The following is a 23,742-nucleotide window of genomic DNA, read 5'->3' as shown; positions in this document are numbered from 1 at the left end:
GTGGACCATGACTGCTCATGGGCACACAGGGAAGCCTGTTAGGTGGACTGGAAGGAATCCTACGTGCCGAAATAAGAATATCCCTCAAGGGAAACTCTCCTCCCAGTATGCTAAAAGCTGTGCTGTATCCAGCAGCTCCAGTTACCAAAGCTTGTCAAATCTCAGCTGAAGAAAGGGCTGAAGAACTCCTCTGTCTCCACCTCTTAATTTCTCGTGTGCTCGCTCTTTGCCATTATTTATTAATTAACTCCAGGAAACCTTGGGATATGTTGTGCAAAGGAGAGGTTTCCCTAAATAGGGTTGCTGTGTGTCACCAATTTTGGGAAGTGAAGAAGGTTAGTCAATGGGTATTATTTGTTATTGTCTGTGGGCTCCAGAGATAGCTGTCAAAAAGGAGTAAATATTTATAAAATAAAGAGAAAAGACAAAAAAAAAAAAACCCAGTGGGCTTTTTCTTCTTCTTCTTTTTTTTTTAATAAACTGTGAAGACATCATATTGAGTGAAATAAGCCAGACACAAAAGGACAAACGGCATGAGCTCACTGATATGAAACCAGCTGTGCTACAGAGCTTCTGTTTGGGGTGATGGATGGTGGTGAATGTAATTAAAGACACTGGATCCTGTAAGTGAATATGGTTAAAGGGGAGGGTGGGGGGACATTTCAGGTCATCTGTTACTAGAATAAAAATTAAAAGAAAATCACATAGGACCACACAACACAGTGAACCCTATTGTTAATAGTTAATAACTATAGTTAATAGTACAATTGGCAGGTATACGAGAACTCTGTTATTGTGTATATTTTAGGTATGATTTTTTCTGTAAACCTACTTCTCTAAAAACTCATTAATAAAAAATGATTAGATTTAATAACATGAAATAATGCTCATGTTTGTAAAAGCAGGAACCAAAATGGTGTGCTCAGTGGTTTGCGATTATGTTAAAAAGAAAATGTTTGTGACCGTCCCCCGCCCCCCACCCCCCGGCCAAATAAACAAACAGGCTGAAGATAATATATTCTGACGGGTGGGGACACGCAGGTGCCCCTAGGGATGTCACTAACAGGAACCTGGACTAAAAGCAGGGTAGCATAGGAGTGTCCTGGGGAGTGGAACAGGGGGCTCGATGCGCGAGCAGCACAGGTGTAGTTAGGGCACGTTAAAAACCAGCCCGGGAGAAGTCCTGGCCACGATAGGCCCGGGGCGGACGCGAGCGCGCAGGTGTCAGAGAGTGGAGGCGGTTAGGTCCCGCCAGGTGAGACCAGAGGCGGCTGGGGCCCGCGGGCGGAGGGCACGCTCCGGGCCTGGCTCCTAGAGCAGCCGTGGGATGCTGGTGCCCCTTCCCGGAGGCGCGGGCCCGGGGAACAGTGGCTCCTGGAAGGCCGCGCGGCAGGTGTGCAAGGACCATATACCACCCGCAACGTTGTAGAAGCCCAGGACGCCGGCCTCGTAATTCCAGGCAGGGTCACGAGCTGGTCTGGGTCGTCGCGGGGCCGCAGGCGGCTGCGCTGGCCATGGTGAAAGGCCCAGTACTGGAGGTCGTAGCGCTTGAGACACCAGGACCACCTCCCAGTAGTGGCGTCGAGGCGCGAGTGCAGGAGCGGGTCCCAGGCAGCCCAGGAGGCCGGCCGAGAGGCGCAGGCGCGCGGGCACCGTGTGCGGCCCCAGCGTGAGCTTAGCGCACATTTTAGGAAATGCGACCACTGAGGCCAGAGGCTCGTTTTCAGCAGGCCGCCAAGGTTGACCTGGAGGAGCCGGTGAGCTGGCATTTGACGTTTTCCTTCAGGCGTACGGCCAGTGGCGTCTGCAGCATGCCCTGCACAGCCTCCACGAGGCCCTTAGATGAGTCCTTGACAAGCTCGAAGGATGGAGGCACAAGATGGCACAGCTTCCCCCAGGCTCAGCTGCTCCTGCAGGTGCTACTCAGTGGCCGAGAATTGCTGCCGCAGCTGTACAGGATCCGGTTCCTGGCTGAGGCTCCAAGCCCTGTTGAGAGCTTGTTTATGATGTCGATTTGCTGCCCACAAGACTCAGTTTGCCACCTGGACTCCTGGAAGGTAAGCTGCTTGTTTTTATCAATGAATTTCTTGGCCAGCGCCTCCTCTTCCTCAAGTAGTAATCTGAGTTCAGTGAATTTTCCAGTCAGCCAGGTTTTACCCGACTCCGAGTGTCAGCTTCTCAGCAGCCTCTTCTATCTGGGTTATGTTGTCAACTTCCTGCTGCTTCTAGGTTGCCAACTGCTTTAAACAATTCTGAAACGGTTCCCTTCCCGGCTTTGAGGAACTGCCACGCTCCCGGAGGCCTGCTCTGCCCCACCCCAGAATGCGGCCTTAGTACTCTAGCCCCCTCCTTTCTTAAGCCTGGCCTCACACTGAGCCCCTGGGCCCGGCCAGCTTGTCCAGGCTGCCTGGAAACTTCCTCCCAGTGGGCTCTTGCCTCTGATTTATATCACTGTTGTTTTGTCTCTTCTATAAAAGTAAATTCCATCAAGCATGGTTGTGAGATGATGAAACAAAGAAATTTTGCAACAATCTTGTGTTTTGTAGGGAAGCTTTTTCAAGGAAGTTCAGATTCTTTCCACATTTAATAATCTCTCATCAAATGCTTCTGCCTCTCAGATTTGGCCTTCTTATTTTATAGATGAGGGACTCAAGAGCAGTGGCTGGTTAAGTGAACACAAAAAGAACTATACAAGAATGTTCAAAGCAGCTTCATTCATAATATCCCAAACTGGAAACTACCTAGATGTCCATCAACAGGTGAATGGATAAACAAAATTGTGGTATATTCATACAGTTAAATGCTACTCTGCAATAATTAGTGATGAGCCACATAACAATGTGGATGAATCTCAAAAACATTATATTGAGCAAAAAGAGCTGACGACACAATAAAAGTATATACTGTATGATTCTATTTATATGAAGTTCAAGAACAGGCCAGGCTAAGCTATGGTGATAAAAATCTGGCAGAGGGATTGACTGGGAAGGGATGCAAAGGAAGTTTCCCAGAGAATGGAAATATCTTGATTAGAATGATGATTACAAGAGTATCAGAGTTCACCAAACTGTATACTTAAAATTTGTGCTATTATTGTGTGCAAATTATACCTCAATTTAAACTACAAAAAAATTCAAAGTATCAGACTTACAGGAGCTCTGATCTAACGCACAACTTTCCCCAAGTGCTCTTACTTATTTCCTCAGGAATATCTCCTCTCAGTTGATTCGGAGGAAGTCAATCCTAGCTGGCCAAACTTTACTCTCTTCAAGGGAGAATATGAGAGCTATAATGGGGTCTGAATCTCCACATGGGTTGGCCAGCCTTACCTTGGTTTGTCTCCTGTTAACAGCTCATAGACACAATAGTAGCAGGGCACAATTACAGAAAAGCTCCCTTTTTGTCTGTTTAGAATCAATAGAAATGCATGATGCCCTGAGAGATTAAAGCCAATCCTTGGTCATACAGGTGTTGAAAATGGAATGCACTGTCTGCTATTTATCTTCAATGTGCCAGCATGGTTCTGGCTGTTGAAAGGAGCTGCATCAGATATGGGTGAAGCCATGGTGACTGCAGAGGTAGATGTGCAGAAAGAGAACAGAGGGGAGGGAAGAATGATATATAAATATGTGCCTCTCTTATGCTGTAAAGGATCACATTTTAAGCTTGAAGTGGCACTGGGTTGGTATTTAGTCTGCACTTACTGGGATGTGAAATTTGCATGACAAAGAAGGAGAAAACCCACCCTTGTCTGCTATCCAGCCTTGGAATGTTAAGGATTATGGCTTCTCTCTCTCTCTCTCTCTCTCTCTCTCTCGCTCGCTCTCGCTCTCTCGCTCTCTCGCTCTCTCGCTCTCTTTTTTTTTTTCTTTCTCTGTCTCTTGGTCCCTCATGCTTTCTAATTTTTTGAAAATGGATATTGATACTGATCAGATGTCCGGTTCTCTGCCCAATGTGCGTAACAGCCAATCTATGACTCTGGGGTTTCAAAAGGAGAAAGTTGATTGCTGTGTGAAGCAAGGAGAACAGATGACTTAACAGGCTGAAGTCTGTCTTTTTAAACTACAACTCTGAAAGTTTTATAGTGTTAAAAGATGGGCATGTTTAGTACAATGAGTATAATGGCTCACGATGACAAAGTTAGAGATGATCTCATTATTGAGGATGTGCAGATTGATTATATGCTTAGTCATAGAATGTATGTAAGAAATTGATGGCCTTAATATGATGATGGATGTGATTTTTATTATTATAATGAGGTATAGGTCACATAGATTATAGTTTAAGCTACTGTGCATATCAGGTGGGCAAATTTTGGTTAGCTCTAGTTTTGTCTAGTGAGATGGTTTAGGAATTGGGGTAGGTTGGTTATGGGCTGAGTCCATTTCCTTCATTAATAAACATTAGGGCGCTGTCCTTGTGAGCAACTCTAAAGTTGTAAAACAGGATAAGGGGATACAAACAGGGCTAGTGATGAGGTTTTTACAATCACAAGATAAAGGTTATATAGTAATACAATCATTATCAAAGAACAAGGCATCTTGATTCCAGTTCGGTGGGTTTCAGTAATTTCGGGTATTTCCTTTTGGCTCTTAAACAATATTCTAGAAAGTAGGAAAAAGGCATCTATGTAATGATTCAGTCATCCTAGTTATTTAGTTAATTCTTAATTTCTCTGTTACAGCATCCTTTGTTCTCCATTCATATCTTGTTAAGAATTTACATTTTTTATATTTATGACTATGGGTGGAAAACATCCAAAAATTGTAGATGCCCTAGGTTCTAAAAATAAGTCTTTGTAAGTTAGTTGAAACTAAATGATTTTGTAAAATCAACTAGTTTCTGAGTGGATTTGAGTTGAGTTGATATGCTATGAGTACAGACTTTCTTCGCCTTGATTGTTGGAACAAGGCTTTTTTTAAAATTAGTACCACAGAAAAGCCATGTTTTACTCATGATCCAGTTTTGCCGGGAACAAACCTGTTGTTTAGGGTGTGAAATTTTGGATTGTTTCCATGGAGATGTGTCATACCCAATTGTGGATGTGGCCTTTTGGTTGGATGGGGATGTGACTCCACCCATTCCAGGTGAATCTTGATTAGTTTGCTGGAGTCCTTTAAAAGGGGAAGCATTTTGGAGAGACCTCAGAAGCGACAGAGCTGACAGCCGACCCAGACAGAGATGCAGACGCATAGGGAACAGAAGCCACAGAGTCAACACGAAAGCTAGACGTTTGGAGATGCAGAAAGAAAATGCCCCCAGGGAAGCTGTTTGAAACCAGAAGCCAAAGGACCAGCAGATGCCAGCCATGTGCCTTCCCAGCTGACAGAGGTGTTTCAGACCCATCAGCCTTGCTTGAGTCAAGGTATCTTTCTTTGGATGCCTTAGATTGGGCATTTCTATAGACTTGTTTTAATTGGGACATTTTCTCAGCCTTAGAACTATAAACTAGCAACTTATTAAATTTCCCTTTTTAAAAGCCATTCTGTTTCTGGTATATTGCGTTCTGGCAGCTAGCAAACTAGAACGGGGGGGGATAAAGGGCAAAAAACTGGATAGATTAAAATACTGGTGGTCAATGAGAGGGAGGGGTAAGGGGCATGGGATGTATGAGCTTTTTCTCTTTTCCTTTTTATTTCTTTTTCTGGAGTGATGCAAATGTTCTAAAAAATTATGGTGATAAATATACAACTATGTGATGATATTGTAAGCCATTGATCATACACCATGTATGGACTGTATATATGTGATGATTTCTCAATAAAAATATTTAAAAAAAACATGATGAGAGGTTATTTCATACCCACAAGAATGGCTGTTATTTAAAAAATGGAAAACTGAAAAATAAGTGTTGGCAAGGACATGGAGAAATTAGAACCCTTATGCACTGTTCGAGGAAATGTAAAATGGTGCAGCCACTGTGGAAAGCAGTTTGGCAGTTTCACAGAGAATTAACTGTAGAATTACCATATGACCTAGCAATTCCACTCCTTGGAATTGAAAACAGAAACTCAAACAGATACCTGTTGTTTTACTGTGCTGGGGTGACAAAATGCAGTATACCAGAAATGGCCTGGTTTTTAACAATGGGGATTTATTAGCTTATGAGTTTACAGTTCTAAGGCCATGAAAATGTCCAAATCAAGGCATCAGCAAGACAATACCCTCTTCCTGAAGAGAAGCTACTGATATCTGGGACTCCTCTATCATGTGGGAAGGCACGTGCTGGCATCTACTGGTTCTTCTCTTCTGGGTTTCATTGCTTTCAGTTTCTGACTGCTCTGTCTGTGACTTTCTTTCTGAGCTTCTGTGTATTTCTCTCTTTTGACTTCTCTTCTTGCTCTTTGAGCCTCTCTATGTGTTTTATCCTCTTGTAAAGGACTCCAGTAAGAGGATTAAGACCTATCCTGGGCAGGCATCAACTGAGATAACCTAATGAAAAGGTCCCACCCACAATCAGTCTGCACACAAAGGAATGGATTAAAAGAACACGATCTTTTTTGGAGGTACATACCTTTTCAAACCATCACATTTGTGTACCAATATTCATATTCACAGTGTTCAGTATTATTCACAATAACCAAAAGATGGAAACAACCCAAGTGCCCATCAACAGTAAATGGATAAACAAAAATATGGCATATACATACGATAGAACATTATTTAGTCATTAAAAGCAAGACGCTCTGATGCATGCTGCAATATGGGTGAACCGTGAAAATATTATTTTCAGCAGAATAAATGGGACACAAAAGGACAGTGTATGATTTCACTTATTTGAAATAACTAGAATGTACAAATTCACAGAGACAGAAAGTAGATTAATGGTTACCAGGGCTGGGAAGAGGGGGAAATAGGGAGTTAATGCTTACTAGGTACCGAGTTCTGTTTGGGGTGCTGAAAAAGTTTTTGTACAGGATGATGGTGAATGTAATTAACATATTTAATGCCACTGAACTGTACACTTAAAAATGGTTAAGATTAGGGTGCACGAGTGGCTCAGAGGTAGAATGCTCGCCTTCCATGCAGGAGACCCGGGTTCAATTCTTGGACCATGCACCCAAAATGAAACAAAATGGTTAAGGTGGAAAATTTTATGTTATATATATATATATATATATATATATATATATATATATATATATATATATATATATATATATATACCTAACAATAAAAAGTGAAGAGTTAAAAAAGCAACAGTCTAAGACAATAAGCATTCATTTCAATATTCATGGGCCTGTGGGTTGAGCTACAAGTCCATCTAGGGACCAGACTACCTTCCAAATGAGCAAATGAAAACACCCAAGGTCTCTTAAGGCCTATTAAACTCAGAGCTCACACACTGGTCCTTCTCCAACATCCCATTGTCTAAAGCAATTCATGTGGTCAAGCCTAACATCAATGGGGAAGGAAAGTACTCCTCCCTTGGAGGGGAATATTTGCTGAGCAATAATCTACCATACTGTCCAATCTAAAGTAGCGTACCATCCTTCCTAATCTTCATCTTGTCCAACTTTAATTCCTTGCAAGTTAATTTATCACTCTCACTGATATTTTTATGTTTATTATTTATGTTTGTTTAACACATATTCTAACAAGCCAAAGCCTTCTTAGAATATGTGTTCTTTAAGGGTGAAAACATTGTGTGTCTTCTTTAATGACATGTTCCCAGTGCATGGAATGGCATTGGGCTGAAACCATGTGCCTGATGAGACTAATAGTTTGCTACAAATATTTGGTACAGGGAGAAGCAATAGGGAAGCCAGTTATTTTTTGCCAAGCCCAGTGCATACAAATATTAACTTTTCAACCAGTGGTTTCTGTTCTTGCAGCTTGTACATCTCTTCCAGTATTGTCTTTCATTAATAAGAGCCATCATGATGACCTGCCTTTAATGCTTTTTTTTAACTTTTTTTATTAATTAAAAAAAAATAACAAACAAAACATTTAGAAATCATTCCATCTTTAATGCTTTTTTTTTTTTAAATATTTTCCATCCATCTTCATGAAAAATCTTTTGTGCCAGAGGTTGGTTTTAGAGAACTGTATATAACTCAAAGGGGCATGAGGGTCAATGCCTTGGGATTCAAATCTTCCAATCAATCTCTTTCTCCCTATTTCTATGGGAAAGCTTTCACCAGAGTTTTGGCCCTGTTTGAGTTGAGCTCCCCCAGAAGCATATCCTGCAATAAGGATTGGAATGCACATTGTTTATTGGGGAAGTGCGTGGAAGCAGACAGGGAAGGGAAGATGGTTTTCAAGGGCTCCATTGTTAAACCAGCTACCACCAAGGACAACTGGGACTTAATCCCACCAGTATTAAGAGTTCACCTCAGAATTATCCCAACAGAGGGACAAGGGAGCTGGGCATTTAGGCTCTTACACTTGTCAATCATTGAAGACTGCCAAGGGGTTGGGGAAGGGATGGGAGACATTAACCCCTAGGCACTTCCACCCAGGCAAAGTGGGTTTCTGACAAAGATGTAGATGTTGGTCCTTGGGAGTCAGGCTGGGTTCAGGAAGATTTTAAGGAGATTAGAGGGGATGTGAGCAGAGCATTCTGTTTATAAATCCTCACTAGCCTTTTTTTAGAAAAGCAGTTTTATTGCCATTTAATTGACATGTAATAAACTGCACATATTTACAGTGTATAATTTGATCAGTTTTGACATAGGTATAAACCCATGAAACCATTCACCACAATAAAAATAATGAATGTACATAGCAATCGCCTCCAAAAAGTTTCATTGTGCCCCTTTATAATCCTACCCTCTGGCCTCTCCCCATCCTCAAACAACCAGTGATCAGCTTACTTTGTCACTATATTTGCATTTTCTAGAATTGTATGTAAATGGAATCATACATCATATATTTTATTTTTCGATCTGGCTTCTTCTCAGCATAATGATTTTGACATTCATCCATAATGTTGCTTGTATCAATAGTCATTCCTTTTTATTCCTGAGTAGTATTTCATATAATGGAATATAATGTATCACAATTTGTTCATCCATTCACTAGTTGGTGGATATTTGGATTGTTCCTGCTTTTTGGTCATTATGAATAATGCTGCTGTGAACATTTGTGTACAAGCCTTTTTGGTGGACATATGTTCTCATTTCTCTTGTACTACCGAGTGTCTCTTCTCAAATCCACGTTCATTTGCATTACATTTGTAACTTGGAATTGGCCATGGTGGGACTATTTACACCATGAGAATTGGGAAACACTACAAATCAGGGCTCCCACCCCACCCCACCCCACCCCCAGAAAGCCTATTGCTAAATATTTATCACCACATGACTAAATATACCCTAAAATTGGAATTATTTAATCAGACTGTGCTCTTTAAGAAAATCATTGCTATGTATTGTCAAACAGCTTTCCAAAAAGGTTGCAGTTCTTTGTTTATTAAAATATGTACGTCCCTTGTGGCCTTTTAAAACTTTCAATTCTCCCTAAGTTGAAAACTCACAAAGTCTAAGATGTTGTTCTTTTCCGTGGGTGGTGGTGCCATTTTCTCTTAGTGTAATAAAGACCAGGACTTTCTTAGTAAATCTGAAAGCCTTAAAAAGCATTTTAGACCTGCCCATGTATATATTAGACTTCATAACAGGGAAAAGATGACACAGTTAAAAATAAAATCAAGCCAGAAATGTGATGTAATCAACCAAGGGAATGGGGGAAGGAAGGAACCTATGAGACATTAAATTCTTTTTCTTTTGGTGCATAGAGTTTTCTTAGTCTTTGTTTATAAAGACACACATTTTCCTCTAGTTATAATCCAGAGAATGTGCACCATTTCTGCTTTTCTCATTTAATATTATTGCACATCACATTTTCACAAATGGATGTAATAATTATTTCCATTTTAACTACTTTATAATATTCTATTATTATCTTTCCCCTATTGTTAAGCATTTGGGTTGTTTCCAATTTTTCAGTATTAGAACTAGCAGTACTATGAATGTCTTCCTGCAAATTCCTTCTTTGCTTTATAGGCCATTATTCCTTAGATTAACTTTTTTTTCTCTGCCCATTACTTATATATTTTTTTCCATATGCATACTTTTTTTCTTCTGTCTCTTGACCCAACCTTATACTTGACAGGGTTATGTGTTCCTCTCTCCCACGTGCTGTCATGGCATTTGTGCTGGTTTTAAACTTTGTGTACCCCAGAAAAGCCAAATTCTTTAATCTTCATTCAGTATTTTTGGGTGGGATCCTTTTCACTAAGTTGTTTCCATGGAGATGTGACCACCCAATTGCGGGTGACATCTTTTTTCTATTTTTTATTGATATATATTATATATTCATATACCATGTAATGATCCAAAGTGTAAATCAATGATTCACAATATCATCATGTAGCTGTACATTTACCATCACAATCCACAATCAACTTTTTTCTTTTTTGTGAAAAATGGCATATATATAAAAAAGCAATAAATTCCAGAGCACACCACAGCAATTAGTTGTAGAATAGATTTTAGAGTTGGTTATGGTTATAATTCTGCAAATTTAGGGGTTTACTTCTAGCTGCTCTAAGATACTGGAGACTAAAAGAATTATCAATGTAATGATTCGGGAATCATACTCATTTGTTAAATCTACATTCGCTGTATAATTCCACCATCACCTTTGCTCTTTCTCCCACTCTTTAGGAGTATTTGGGCTGTAGCCATTCTGACTTTTTCATGTTAGAAGGGACTGTCAATAATGTGGGATAGGGGGATGGAATGAGCTGATGTTCTGGAGAGGCTGGCCCCTCTGCATTTCAGGACTTTTCTGGTCCAGGGACCCATCTGGAAGTTGTAGGTGCATGGAACATTTATAGGATCTCATATAATGCCCTAGGTGTTCTTTAGGTTTGGCGGGAATGCTTTTTGTTAGGGGTTGGCAAGCTATGATAGGTAGCAATGTCTAACTGAAGCTTAGGTAAGAGTGACCTCTAGAGTAGCCACTCCACTCTACTTGAATTCACACAGCCACTGATACCTTATTTGTTACACTTCTTTTTCCCTCTTTTGGTCAGGATGGCATTGTTGATCCCATAGTGCCAGGGCCAGACTCAGCCCTGGGAGTCATCGCCCATGCTGCCAGGGAGACTTCTACCCCTGGATGTCATGTCCCATGTAGGGAGAAGGGCAATGGTTTCACTTGCAGAATTGGTCTTAGAGTAAGGCCACATCTGACCAACAGAAGAGGTCCTCCAGAAGTGACTTGTAGACTAAGCTTCTCCGCTATGAACATAAGCTTCACAAGAGCAAGCCTCAGGACCAAGGGATTGGCCTGTTGTTTTGGGAGTCCCTAAGGTTTGACATAGTATCAGGGTTTTCCCCGGTGGCAAAGTTTAGTGGTTCCATGTTTTTTTCTCCCATCCCTCAAGGACTTTGCCGATACTTTTTAATTATCTGCTTAATGTACTCTGGGATGTATCCAGACATTACATTAAGCTATACAAAATTTAAAGGCCCTCATTCTTATTCTGGGCTCCCTGTGTTTGGCTTGTTTAAATGATCTATCCAGACAAGTTGAATTAGATTACATGCTACAGAACATTTAGATTCTGGAAAAAATTAGCCTTTCTTCCTTTGATCTCAAAGAGTAGATGAAGTTCCAAAATACAATGTCTTCTTTACTCCTGTATTCTGAATTTCCTTAATCGAAACTTGATCAACTTCATTCTTATCCCTAAATACCAGGTTATACATATATAAAATAGCCTCTCAAAATCCAGAAATAGCCATTACTGCTCTGGACTATTTGACTGCTATAAGAGCTTACAATCTAGGGCCCCGTTTTCTTAGAAGTATTTTCCAAATAATACCATACAATATTTGCTCTTTTGTTTCTGTCTTATTTTCCTCACCAGATGTCCCAGAGGTTCATTCAAAATGTTGTATGCTTCACGACTTTGTTTTTGTAGAAGCCCAACATTTGCTTATTTGTATATACCATTGATCGCTAATCTACTTCTCAGTCAGTGCATCCTTCAGCCACCTCCATCTGTTGGGCATCATGAATAACGTTCAAAGTCAATAGTCCATCAACACTCTCAATTTTAGATAATTTCATTGTTCCCAAGAGAAAGATAACCGGTAAACACACCCTCATCAAATAGAAAATCCAAACCTCCCCTTAATTTTTGTCCCTTTCCCCATTATTTACCCCTGGTGTTGCTGTAATACTGTTAATATTTTCCTGTTAAACATAGCCCATAGTATGCAGTAGCAGTTTTCCCACTATACCTCGAAATTATACACTCTTTGTACAAGATTCATACCTTTGCACTAGTTTACGCAAGAATGTATTTATACTTATAGTGTTAATCAGTGGGACACATGAGTCTATAAAACCCCTTTCAATCGTGTTCATCTTCAATATGGTAATATTACTTATAGACCCACTAGTGAACCGCCTTCACTTCTATCTCTTCCCTTACAGTTGAGTTCACCCTCATTAGCTAACCGTTCACCCATATCTAACTTCTGTATATCTCTAGGTCCCCTATATTCTGTATTATAAATCTCTGATTATACCTTTATGCTGGCCATAAAAGTGGAGTTATACAGTATCTGTCCTTTTGTGTCTGGTTTATTTTACTCAGCATTATGTCCTCAAGGCTCATCCACCTTGTCATGTGCTTCAGGACGTCATTTCATCTTACTGCTGCATAATATTCCATTGTGTGTATATAGCATGTTTTGTTAATCTGCTTGTCTTTTGATGGGCACTTGGATTGCTTCGATCGCTTGGCAATTGTGGATAATGCTGCTATGAATATCGGTGTACAAATATCTGTTTGTGTCACTGCTTTCAGCTCTTCTGAGTATAAACCAAACAGTTGTATTGCCAGGTCATAGGGCAACTCGATATTTAGTTTTCTGAGGAAGCACCAGACTGTTTTCCACAGCGGCTGCACATTATACATTCCCACCAGCATGCGTAAGTGTCCCAATTTCTCCACATCTTTTCCAATATTTACCGTTTCCTGTTTGTTTAATAGCAGCCATTCTCATAGGTGTAAGATGGTATTACTAGTTTATGACTACTAGATCTTCATTGTAGTCTTAATCTGCATTTCCCTTATAGCTAATGAGAATGAGCATCTCTTCATGTGCTTTTGAGACATCTGTATTTGCTGTTCAGATAAGTGCCTATTCATAGCTTTAGCCTGTTTTATAATTGGGTTCTTCTTTTGTTTTTTAGTTGTATGATTTCTTTATGTATACAGGATATCAAACCTTTGTCTGATGTGTGATTTCCAAATATTTTCTCCCACAGAGTTGGCTGCCTCTTCACCTTTTTTACAAAGTCTTTTGTAGCATTTGATTTTGAGGAGTTGTCATTTATCTATTTTTTATTTTGTTGCTTGTGTTTTGGGTGTAAAGTTTAGAAAGCTATCTCCTGCTACTAAGTCTTGAAGATATTTCCCTATGTTTTCTTCTAGGAGCTTTATGGTACTGGTTCTTATATTTAGGTGTTTGATCCAATTTGAGTTAATTTTTATATAGGGTGTAAGGTAAGGATCTGCTTTCATTCTTTTGGCTATTCTCCTATGCCTATTTATTAAACAGACTATTTTGTCCCAGTTCAGTGGATTTGGGGGCCTTTCAAAAATCAGTTGACCCTAGATTTGGTGGTCTGTTTTTGCACTCTCAGTTCGATTCCATTGGTCAATATTTCTTTGTGCCAGTACCATGCTGCTTTGATCATTGTGGTTTATAATAACTTTTAAAATGAGGAAGTGTTAATCCTCCCACTTTGTTCTTCTTTTTTTAGAATACTTTTAGCTATTCAGGGTCTCTTTCCCTTCTAGATGATTTGGGTAACTAGCTTTTGCAAGTCTTCAAAGTGGGTTGTTGGAATTTTGATTGGTACTGTGTTGAATCTGTAGATCAATTTGAATAGAATTGATATCTTAACTACATTTAACCTTCCTATACATGAGCAGAATGTCTTTCCACTTACATAGATTTTCTTTTAGCAATGTCATGTAGTTTTCTGTGTACAAGTCCTTTATGACCCTAGTTCAAGTTCATTCCTAGATACTTGATTCTTTAAGTTGCTTTTTTTTTTTTTTTTTTTTTTTTTTTAACATGGGCAGGCACCAGGAATTGAACCTGAGTATCCGATATGGCAGGTGGGAACTCTGCCACTAAGCCACCATTGTCTGCCCATAGTTGCTATTTTGAATGGAATTTTTCCTTAACTGACTCCTCAGTTAGGTCATTGTTTGTGTATAGAAACATTACTGATTTTTGCACATTAATTTTATATCCTTCCATGTTGCTGAATTTGTTTATGAATTCAAAGTAACTTTGTTGTAGATTTCTCAGGATTTTCCTAGTATCATGTCATCTGCAAATAATGATAGTTTTACTTCTTCCTTTCCAATTTGGATGCCTTTTATTTCTTTGTCCTGCCTGATTGCTCTATCTAGAACTATTACAATGTTGAATAACTGTGATGACAGAGGGCATCCTTGTCTAGTTCCTGATCTTAGGGGTAAAGCTTTCAGTCTCTAATTATTGAGTACGATGCTGGCTATAGGTTTTTGTTTTATGCCTTTTATCATGTTGAGGACATTACCTTTGATTCCTACCTTTCGAAGTGTTTTTATCATAAAAGGATGTTGAATTTTGTCAAATGCTTTTTCAGCATCAATTGAGATGATCATATGATTTTTCCCTTTTGATTTGTTAAGGTGCTGTTTTACGTTAACTGATTTTCTAGTATTGAACCGTTCTTGAATTCCTGGTAAAACCCACTTGGTCATAGCATATAATTCTTTTAATGAGTTATTAGATTTGATTTGCTAACATTTTGTTGAGAATTTTTGCATCTATGCTCATTTCAGAGATTGGCCTGTAGTTTTCCTTTCTTATAGCATCTTTACCTGGTTTTAGTATTAAAATGATATTAGCTTCATAAAATGAGTTAGGTAGAGTTCCTTTTTCCTCAGGTTTTTTGAGAAGTTTGAGCAGGATTGGTGTTAGTTCTTTCTGAAAGGTTTGATAAAATTCGCCTGTGACGCCATCTGGCCCTGGGCTTCTCTCTGTAGGAAGATTTTTGATGACTCATTGAATCTCTTTACTTGTGATTGGTTTGTTGAGATATTCTATCACTTCCTAAGTCAGTATAGCTTGTTTGTGTGTCTCCAGGAATTTGTCCATTTCATCTAAGTTGTCTAGTTGGTGTATAGTTGTTCATAGTATCCCCTTATGATTTCTTTTATTTCTTCAGGGTCGGTGGTAATGCACCCCGGTCATTTCTGATTTTGTTTATTTGCATCCTCTCTCTTTTTTTCTTTGCCAGTCTTGCTAGTGGCCCATCAATTTTATTTTGTCAAAGAACAACTTTTGGTTTTATTGATTCTTTCTATTGTTCTTTTGTTCTCCCATTCATTTATCTCTGCTTTAATCTTTATTATTTTTCTTCTTCTATTTGCTTTGGGGTTAGTTTGCTGTTCTTTCTCAAGTTCCTCCAGGTGTGCTGTTAAGTCCTCGATTTTTGCTCTTCCTTGTTTTTTAAAATAGGCATTTACGGCAATAAATTTCCATGTCAGCACAGCTTTACCTGCATCCCATAAGTTCTGATATGTTGTATTCTTATTTTCATTCATCTCCAGATAGCTACTGATTTCTCTAGCAATTTCTTCTTTGACCCACTGGTTGTTTAAGAGTGTGTTATTTAATCTCCATATATTTGTCAATGTTTTTGTTCTTTGGTGGTTATTGAGATCCAGCTTCATCCCATTGTGATCAGAGAAAGTGCTTTGAATAATTTCATTGTTTTTAAATTTATAAAGACCTGTTTTGTGCCCCAGCATATGATCTATCATGGAGAGTGTTCCATGAGCACTAGAGAAGAGTGTATATCCTTGTGTTTTGCGGTGCAGTGACCTATTTATGTCTGTTAGGTCTAATTCATTTACCAAGTTTTTTAACTTCACAGTTTCCTTGTTGATCTTCTGTCTAGTGGCTCTATCTATAGAGGAAAGTGGTGTATTAAAATCTCCTACTCTTATTGTTGAAATCTCTATCCCTCCCTTCAGTTTTACCAATGTCTGTCTCATGTACTTTGGAGCTCCCTGATTGGAAGCATAAACATTTATGATTGTTATGTCTTCTTGGTGAATTGACCCTTTAATTAGTATATAGTGTCCTTCTTTGTCTCTTATGATGTCTTTACATTTAAAGTCTATTTTCTCCAATATTAGTATAGCTACTCCTGCTTTCTTTTGGTTACCACTTGCGTGGTAGCATATAGCTGGGTTATATTTCTTAATCCATTCTGCCAATTTGTACCTTTTAATTGGTAACTTTAGCCCATTAACATTCAAAGTTATTACTGAAAAGGCATTTCTTGCATCCACCATCTTATCTTTTGGGTTTTATTTGTCAGATCCATATATTCTTTTCCCTCTTTCTCTTTGTATCCTTTAAATTACCCTTAGTGGTACTCTTCAATTCTGTGCCCTCCTCTCCTGTCCAGACCTCTCTCTCTTGTCTTTTTTTTTCAACCAGCAGAACTCCCTTTATTATTTCTTGTAGGGCTGGTCTCTTGTTGACAAATTCTTTCAGGTCTTGTCTGTGAAAATTTTAATCTCTCCATCAATTTTGAAGGACAATTTGGCTGGGTACAGAATTCTTGGCTGGAAGTTTTTCTCTTTCAGGATCTTAAATATATCATACCACTATCTTCTCACCTCCAGGGTGCTAGTTGAGTAGTCTGAATCAGTCTTATTTGGTCTCCTTTGTCTATAGTAGATTATTTTTCTCTTGCCACTTTCAGAATTTTCTGCTTTTCTTCAACATTTGACAGACTGATTAATATGTGTCTTGGGGAAGGCCTATCTGGATTTATTCTGTTTGGAGTTTGTTGGGCTTCTTTGACTTGTAGATTTATGTCCTTTATAAGGGTGGGTAGGTTTTCCCCCCACTATGTCTTCAACTACTCTTCCTAGCCCTTTACTCCTCTCTTCTCCTTCTGGGACTTCAATAATTCTTATATTTGTGCACTTTGTTTTGTATCATTTCCCTGAGAGCCAATTCAGATTTTTCCATCTTTTTTACCATTTGCTGTTTTGAGTGTTTGTAGTCATCCTGTCCTCTATATCGCTTTTCTTCCTTCTGTCTCTTCAAATATGTTGTTGTGTGCCTCTAGTATGTTTTTTATTTGGTCAACAGTCTTTAACCTCTGTGCTATCTGCTATTTTTCTATTTATTCTTTTAAGTTCCTCTTTATGGTCTTCTACTGTCTTCTTGATCTCCTTTATGTCATTTGCTGTCCCACTTATTTTATTAAGTAGGATTATATGAACACCTTTGATTAGTTGTTCCAATGTCTGTCTCCTCTAGTGTTTTAATTTGGCTCATTAGGCAGGGCTATATCTGTCTGCATTGTGATATGCTTAGTGATCTTCTATTATTTTTGTCACATGTAAGTATCTTGATTAATTTACTTTGGGAGTTCATTTCTTTCAGTAGTCTAAAGCCTTGTGTTTGCAATGTGGATGTGCAGCAGGGTGTAGGGTATGGGCAGGGCACAACAGTGTGGTGATTCATTGCAGGGCAGGTATAGGTGCAGGTTGGGGATGTTACACTGGTGCTTGTGAATGTGGGTGCCCAGCAGCAAGGAAGGATGTAGGTATGCAGGTACATAGGTCTGGGGGGTGTAACCATGGTGTATGCTGGTTTAGGGCATGGGGCCCTTTATGCCTATGCTTAGAGCTGTTGCAGCAGGTCAGCATTATGCCTTCGTGGGTTGGGGGCAGATATGACCTGACTGTGGAGGTAAGCAGTTTCTCAGAGCTGGGAAGTATGACTGAGGGCGTGTGCATGTGCAAGTCTAGGAGTGCTGTAAACTGAAGTTCCCAGAGCTGAAGGACATGATTGGGGGCCTGTGTGCATGCACAGGTCTAGGAGTGTCTTAAACTGATGCTTGCAGAGCTGAAGGACGTTATTGGGGCCCATGTGCATGTACGGGTCTAGGAGTCCCTTAAACTCATGCACAGAGCTTTGGGGGGGGGGGGTGATGCTGTGCAGCACCATGGGTGGGAGACAGTGTAGCCTGAGTATGGAGGTTAGCGCCCGCAGCCTTTATGCACTGGTGGCAGCCTGCAGCGGACAGGGAGGGGGAGGTAGTTCTTGGGAAGGTTGCAGGAGAGGTGGGTTGGGCTGCACTTGGGATGGGAGTTTGGGGCAGGTATGCAAACTGGGGATGGTGGGGCGGGGGCGCTTGGAGCGCGGAGAGTGGGGACAGGTGATGGGGTTCGGGTGCGTGGGGTGTGCGGTGAGTCGCATGTCATGGGGTTGTGCTGGTGAGGGTAGCGCGTCCAAGGAGTACAGCCTGGCTTACTTCCTAGTTCACATCTCCCAGTCCTTGCACTCCCGCGGGCTCCATGCCAGGCTCCTGCTTTCTGCCTTAGCCTCTGCAACCAGGGCCACCTTATGTCGATGTCTTTACTTTTAAAGTCTGTTTTATCTGATATTAGCATAGCTACTCCTGCCTTCTCTTGGTTACAGTTTGCATGGAACATCTTTTTCCATCCTTTTACTTTCAACCTATTTGTATTCATGTGTCTAAGATGAATCTCTTGGAAGCAGCATATAGCTGGATTATATCTCTTAATCCATTCTGCCAATCTGTATCTTTTAATTGGTAAATTTAATCTGTTAACATCTGAAATTATTATAGTAAAGGCATTTCTTGAATCTACCATCTTATCCTTTGGATTTTATTTGTCAGATCTGTATATTTTTTCCCTCTTTCTCTTTTTATCCTTTAAGTTACCCTTATTGGTATTCTTCAATTCTGTGCCCTCTGCCAGATCTCCATATCCTGTCTTTTTTTTTTTTCCAGCCAGCAGAACTCCATATAGTATGTCTTATAGGGCCGGTCTCTTGTGGCAGATGTTCTCAGCATTTGTTTGTCCGTGGAAATTTTAATCTCTTCCTCAGTTTTTGGCTTTGGTTTTATTTTTGGGGGGTGCATGGTCCAGGAATGGAACTCAGGTGTCCTGCATGGAAGGTGAGCATTCTACCCCTGAACCACCCGTGCACCCTCCCCATCAAATTTGGAGGACAGTTGGTCTGGGTACAGAATTCTTGGCTGGAAGTCTTTTTCCTTCAGGATCTTAAATGTAACATACCACTGCCTTCTGGCCTCCATAGTGCCATTAGAGTAGTCTGAACCCAGTCTTATGTGGTTTCCCTTGTATGAAGTAGATTGTTTTTCTCTTGCTGCTTTCAGGACTTTCTGCTTCTCTTTAACATTTGACAGACTGATTAGTATGAGTCCTGGGGAAGGCCTATTTGAATTTATTGTATTTGGAATTCATTGGGTGTCTTTTATTTGCATATTTATGTCTTTTATAATGGTTGGGAAGTTTCCCCCATTATATCTCCAACTGATCTTCCTAGCTCTTTACACTTCTCTTCTCCTTCTGGGATGCTGATGATTCTTATATTTGTTTGCTTTGTTTTGTCCATCATTTCCCTGAGACCCAATTCAAATTTTTCCATCTTTTTTGCCATTTCCTCTTTTATGTGTTAGAAATCAGTTGTCCTGTCCTCTAGTTTGCTTATTCTTTCTTCTGCCTCTTCAGATCTGCTGTTGCGAGTCTTTAGTATATTTTTTATTTGATCTACAGCATCTTTGATCTCTGTGATATCTGCTATTTTTCTATTTATTCTTTCAAATTCCTCTTTATGCACTTCTAGTATCTTCTTGATTTCCATTATGCCATTAGCCATCCTATTTATTTTCTTTGATAGAGTTATATGAACATCTTTGATTAGTTGTTCCAAAGTCTGTGTCTCCTGTCACGTTTTAATTTGGTTATCAGGCAGGGCTATATCTGTCTGCATTGTGATATGCTTAGTGATCTTCTGTTGCCTTTGAGGCATGTAAATATCTTGATAAGTTTACTTTGGATTGATTTCCTTCAGTAGTCTAAAGCTTTGAATATGTGGGATGGATGTAGAGCAGGATGTGGGATGGAACTGTGCAGTGGGGTTGTGCCACAAGTATATGCATGGGTAGGGGATGCTACGCTGGTGCCTGTGAGTGTGGAGCACAGGGTATGGGGTTGTGCAGGAGTCGTGCAGGGGCTGTGGGGACAGGTGTAGCTCAGACATGCCTTGGAGTTCAGGAGCAGGGTGTGGTATGGGGGCACAGAAGTAAGGTATAGTGGGAGGCAGATGGGGGGCTATGCGGATGCACAGGGGCTGGTGTACAGGCACGATGTGGGTGGGCATGTGGAGCATGGAGGTCATGGGTATCAGGGTGTGGAGTATGGGGCACAGAAGGCCAGGCACAGGGAGAGCATGGCACGGGAATGTCCTTGTGCAGGTGAAGGGGTCTAGGGAACTGGAATGTGGATGCGCAAGTGTGTAGGCATGGGGCAGTTCACGGGGATTGCAGGACATGGGTCAGGGCAGGTGGTGTCAAGTGAGTGTGGCCCTGGCACAGCTGCATAAGTATGGGGGTTGTTGGGGCAGGGGTGCTTATTTGTGCAGGGTTGGGCCCATGTAGAAAAGATGTACACGAGAGCATCTGCCAGGTGTGGGACCAGGGTGCTTGTGCCAGGACATGGGGTGAGGGTGTGTACCTGTGCAGGGCAGGGGGTTGGGGTGCAGAGGTCAAGAGGTCAGTGTACAGATGCGTGGGCACCTGGTGGGGAGGATGTGGCTGTGCATGTGCGCAGGTCTGGAGTGTGGGACCCTGGTATGCAGGGGTGCAGAGCTCAGGGGCAGCAAGACAGGGTTGCACCTGCATGGGCTGGGGGCGGGGATACACAGGGAGGGTGTCAGGGCAGGGGTGCTTGGACTGAAGTGTGGGGGGAGGGCGGGTATGGGGCTCAGGTACCTGGGGTGTGGGGGAGGCGTCGTGGGGCACAGGGTGGGGACAAGCACGTGAGGGTAGAGCATGCAAAGAGCATGGCTTGGCTTACTTCCTTGTCCCTGACACCCTGCCTGTTCACTCCTGAGGGCTCTGGGCCTCCATCTGGAAATGGACATGCTGGGCTGTTTGCACTTTCTGGGCAGTCCCCAGTTCTCTGTGTCTCAATTCTTCAGCATTTTCAACCAGGGCCAACCTATGTGGTCCAGAAGACTCTCCCAGGTCACTTACACCCTGGAATCGCCATCTTAGTCACCCTCCCATCCATTCTCTAGCTGTTCCTTGGAGCAGGGGTGAACTCGACCTCTCCTATTCTACCATATTCCCAGAGCTCCCTACCACCCTTTCTTGAAGAACATATTTGTTTGTTTCCTCACCTAGACCTGTGTGCTCTGCGAGGGAGGTGCCATGGTGCTTTTTCTTATCGTTGGTTCCCCATTGCTTATACTGGGCCTGGAATATAGTAGGTACTTACTCTCTATATATAACTTCTTTTCCCTCCTTTCTTCAAGTCTCATCTGACATTAATTCTTCTCAAGAGTTAATACATGAACAACCCTTTGCATCCTATTCTAAACCTTCTGGCCTTGTTGTAGCTAGATCATTGCTATCCCCACGGGGAGTTTGAGAGCTGGTATGGTCCTTCAGAGTTATCTTAAATTGGGGTGAAGGGGTCGGTACTTTTTATATATCCACACTAGCCAGTAGTTGGATGCAGGCTGCACCCAGGAAGGGGACATAGCATTGCACGATAAAGCTACCTTCCACTGAGAGTAATTCCTAGACAGGGACTCAGCTGTGAGCTGGCAGAGGCTGACACTGCCAGTGTCAGGGGGATGAGTGCTTCAGTCCTGAATGGGGGCTCTGGGCGGGCACCACAGCGTCTACGGGGGGGTATGAATTACCTCAAAGTGGGGGGGCTATGGGATTTGACTGTCATTTGTTACAAGAAGACGGAGCAGAAGTTGACCACCCCCATTCAACCTAAAACCTGGTGTAACCCAAGACTTCCTAAGTTTAAAGGAGGCAATAGCTGAATAGCTAAAGTTTGTGTGGTCCTGGGATGTTTTAAAAAGGAGCACAACAGTCACCACCACCCCCTTTTCCTCCAGGGTATTTCCCTCCATGTGCCTCGCCAGCTGTTTCCTTATTCTGGAGCCCCAAGAGGGGGAGACAGGAAGGTATTATGATAAAATCAGGAAGTCTGGCCTTAAAAGTCCAGGATGATCTCAAGGGCCTCCAGAGATGCCCTGAGGTTAGGGGTGGGCCTGCCTTAATGTAGACACCTTTCACTTCACAAAGAGCCACCCATGAGACATTTTCAAAGGTAACAGTGGACATAAATCCAATTATACAAATATATTTACAAAGTTGAATTAGCTCATGTCTGCAAAGTACTTTGAGCAACTTGGATAGACTTCCTAAGTTGTTTACCTAAAGTATTACCTCACCCTTAGGTCAATTTCCTACAGGTAGGATGGGCTAATTGCAGTTTCCATTAGAAAATAATCTTCTCATAAGCTTTTCCAACACTTAATTTGTATTATTATTAGTAATTATATATAAAGGACTGCTTGTTGAGAAAAGACCATTATTTTTCACATATTTTGTATGAATTTTCACTTACTACCCTTTGAGAATGATTTATGATTTTTGTGTTAAAAGATTATACCTTTAAAAAATATTTTTAAAAAACAGCAAAAAAAGATTATATCTTGGTACAGACTATATTTAAATGAATACTTTTAGGCTTAAAGAATCAGTCATTTTCAATGTAAGGTAACCAGATGTCTTAATTATGTGTATGTGCACATGTTTTAGCAAGTTTTAGATCAGAATCCAAGCTCACTGGATACAAATAGCCTTAACAACCTCCAGGATCTCTGGCTAAAGAAAACACTGAGTCAGTTTCAGGAATGAATATAATATCCTAATGTATAATTTTTATTAGTAGTCAATTTTTAATAAAAAGATGATTACAAGGAAATCTGATTCCTGCTATCCTAACTGTTGCAGAGGCTTCAGCAAAGATGATGTATGGTCATCTCTCCTTTCCACTAAGATGTAACTCATAGATGGTCAACATTTGACCATTTATGAGTGGATTGGTTTTGGAAGATGGGTGGTATGGCATGATAGATATCCTCTAGCTTTTTTGTCATCAATGGGCAGTAAGAACCACTATATAAGCGCCCCTAACAGTTGTGATGCTGGGGTCCATGATAATATAATTATTGTGTGCCAGGGCTGCTAGAGTATTTTCTTTAAATACCAGGTGGATGTTCATTACCTTCAGGCCCAACCAGGCCAGCAAACTCAACCCAAATGCTATGACTTTGAGGTTAAATTTTCTGTAGCTACTCTTGGTCCTATTTCTGTATCAGTCAGGTTTCTTGGTAGCAAACAGTTGAACCCCTCTTGCTAGTTTAAGCTAGAAAAGAAAGTTATTTCAGGGTACTAGGAAGTTCACATGATCACCAGCAGAGCTAGAGTCACCCAGACAGACTATTCCAGTGGAAACATTGCTGCCACCATTCTTTGGGAGTGGAAACTCCAATCACACCACTAATGCTGGGTATTTTGGTTTACTAAATGTGGCCAGAATGCAATATATGAGAAATGGAAATTATAAGTTTACAGTTCTAAGGCATCCAGAGAAAGATACCTTGACTCAAGAAAGGTCGATGTCTGTCCCATGGGAAGGCACATTGCTGGCATCTGCTGGTCCTTTTTCCCAGTTATGTTGCTTCCAGCTTCTGATTCCAGTGGTTTCCTCTCTAAGCATCTGTGGGCTTTGACTTAGCTGCTCTGGGACAACACTGTGGGTTT

General features: G+C 40.9%; 1 pseudogene; it reads right to left on the bottom strand.

The window, feature by feature from the left end:
- Positions 1 to 1,311: 1,311 nt before the first annotated feature.
- LOC143672106 (tripartite motif-containing protein 14-like) lies at positions 1,312 to 17,990 on the bottom strand (annotated as a pseudogene).
- Positions 17,991 to 23,742: the final 5,752 nt, after the last annotated feature.

The sequence above is a fragment of the Tamandua tetradactyla genome, chromosome X (genome assembly GCF_023851605.1).
Source record: "Tamandua tetradactyla isolate mTamTet1 chromosome X, mTamTet1.pri, whole genome shotgun sequence".
Lineage (NCBI taxonomy): Eukaryota > Metazoa > Chordata > Mammalia > Pilosa > Myrmecophagidae > Tamandua > Tamandua tetradactyla.
This window is presented reverse-complemented; position numbering and strand designations above follow the sequence as displayed.